This window comes from Sinocyclocheilus rhinocerous, unplaced genomic scaffold (assembly GCF_001515625.1).
Source record: "Sinocyclocheilus rhinocerous isolate Xijiao unplaced genomic scaffold, SAMN03320098_v1.1 scaffold1160, whole genome shotgun sequence".
Classification (NCBI taxonomy): domain Eukaryota; kingdom Metazoa; phylum Chordata; class Actinopteri; order Cypriniformes; family Cyprinidae; genus Sinocyclocheilus; species Sinocyclocheilus rhinocerous.
Window position 1 is genome coordinate 224,476 of NW_015635060.1, and position 3,004 is coordinate 227,479.

A 3,004-nucleotide genomic window follows, 5' to 3' on the forward strand; every position below is an offset into this window, starting at 1 on the left:
CCTTGCCTGAACATTAGCTGAGAACGTTGTGTAATTTTCAAATTCTTAAGTGTCTGTCTTTGCTTCACATCTCTTTTCACCCTTAATAGAGCTGAATAATTCACACTGACAGCTTTCTGGGAAACTCAACGAAGCTGTTTTTTGAATGGCTGATCATACCGTGTACAAGCCGTTGCTATAGATAAGGGCTGATGTGTTGACCTTGAAGACTGAAATGTGATTCAAAAGCTTGATGTCTTCTTCTGTTTGTTTCTCCTCTCTGTCCCTCACCTTCAATTCAGCGCCATTGTTATCTGAAAGTTCATAGTGGTGAAAAACACAATTACTTTCAGAATCACTTTAAAAGCTGGTCTTAATGCTTAGTTTTGTATCAGAGCCAGCAGGAATGACTGATTCTTAACATCAGCACAGGTGTGTAACTGAAGTTGTGAGGACATCTGAAATATGATCAAGGTCATTCAGGCTTGGAGCGCAGCAGTGTCTGATTGATTGTGACTGACTGACAGGATTGCTGGGTAAATAGTGTACTGACAGGGGAATACACCGAGATCTGATTGCGTTGTTTATTTGCACACACTGCTAGATATAAGGGATGCTGGAGACTAATGTGATCTGTCATACTTTACTGGGACTGTACATGAACGCTCCATCTAAATTGGTTCTTTTAAATGCAGTTGTAAAAGTTTGCAGTTCTACACCACGAGTTTGGCTATAATATTGCTTCACCATTATTTGATGTATATAATATTTTTAGGCAGCGGTGATTTATGCTATTAACACTAGGCACTGATCCCCCAACTGCTCCTCGGGCGCCGCAGCAAAAATGGCTGCCCACTGATCCGGGTGTGTGTTCACGGTGTGTATGTGTTTGTTCACTACTAACTGCTGTGTGTGTGCACTTGCATGGGTGCAATGCAAAGCACAGATTCTGAGTATGGAACACCATACTTGGCCACACGTCACGTCCTTACCTTTCAAAATAGCAATTGATGCTATTTACACTAAGTGAAAATAGCATATTTTCTTAGTGATAGATGCTATTTACACACAGTAAAAATAGCAATGGATTCTCTTTTGGAGTGTCTATTTACACTAAGTGCAAATAGCCCGCCTTGTTGGCAGAGGCTATTTATACTAACTCCGCCCACAAACGTGTGATTGAGATAGTCAACCATACAAAAGATTGCAATCAATACAACAGCTCCAGTGGTGTAGATGGTGGATTGCATACTGTAGTCTTTTTGACGCGATTGACCCGTGTTCGAATCCGCCTTTTGCAGACCTCTTTCTTCTCCTTTGTCAAATCTCGTATCACATCAGAAAATTATTAATTTTCAATAAAAAGGAAGAAAATAATCGAAAAGTTGAAAACAAAGTATCAGGTAAGGTAAGGGTAGGTATAGAGAGGGCTTTATTGTCGCGATAAGGTGGCATCCATTTAATAATTTGAATAAAAATTATTATTGCATATTGTTTAATTATGTACAATACTGAGGTGCATATATTTGCTACTATTTGCAATAAGTAGTATAATAAATAGCAGAAAATCCTGCTATTTTGACCTAGTGTAAATAGCATCTATCGCTAAGAAATTAGCTATACATTATAAAACAGTATGCAATGATGTATTGAGTGTAAATTATCTTTCTTATTAAAATTATTAAATGTATGCCACATTGGCAAAGCCCTCTCTACACATACCCCTAAACCTGATCAACACCCGTGAGGCACTTTATCTTACACTTTTCGATTATTTCCTTTATTTGATTGAAAATAAATGCCTTTCTGATGCAAATCTGATGAGAAGAATGAGTTTGGCAAAAGGCGGATTCAAACTCGTGGATGGAGTTAGTGTAAATAGCCTCTGCCAACAAGGCGGGCTATTAGCACTTAGTGTAAATAGACACTCTGTATTTTTTAACTGTTGCCATTATTAATAAAAAAATATCACAAATAGCTTGTTATTTTAGCATCACTGGGATACCATAGTTTTTGATAATATTTTAAATTAGTTTTTATTTTTATATTTTCTGTTAAGCTAAAGTTTTAGTAATTAATTGTGTATTTAGTTTGTTTTGTTTTACAAAACTTACAATCTTTGTGGGTAAAACAGTCTATGATGAACCAAAGTGTTTGATGCTGCAAAGAATAACAATGATTCTCACAACGCAGAGTGACTTTCAGCATGGTGAACTTGAACATGATCCGTGACCTCATGCTGAAAATCTTCAGCTTTAGCAGGTGTATGTGGGAGATTATGTTCACCTGCCATATGCTCTGTGGAGTGGCATATCTTCCCTAGTGCATTAAAACCTCAATGACTTTCAGAGATATATTTTCAAGTAATATAATATCTTTAAATCACTGTCTCATACATTTTGCTAGACACTGTATTAGCATTATGTAAAGAGACAAGACCCAAAAGATATAGTTATTCAGATTTAAAAACAACAACAACAACTCAATGTTTGGGAGTAACTAAGTGAAAGTAAGGGTGCCACTAACTTAACTATATTTTGAAGTACCCTGACAGTAGATTTGCAGTTTTCAAAACTATGTTGTTTTTTTCCAGTAATTAGCTAATTTTTATGTACAGTTTCTTCATTGCTAGTTTTGTTACACTGTATTGCACAAACAGCTTTACAGATAAGTAGGGATGGGTACCGAAACCCGGTATTTAATCGGTCCTGGGGCTAAATTATGAAAGACTGGAGTATCGATAAGCTCTGACGTTAACGGTTCTGCTATCGGTACTGGAGAAATTAATAAAACACACATACATTTATTATTGCTATATATATATTATCTTGCAAATTCTATCTCACCAGAGTCACCAGCTGTTTTTCAAACATTTGTCTAAAAATTATGCATTTTTGCTATTCGCAATTCAGAAGCGAGATCGCGCCCACGCGGAGGAGCTTCAGCACGTGCAACATGAAAGCCCTGTTTAATTATGATAGAAGAGAGAACTAAACATTCAAACATCTGCTTACACTTTAGGCAT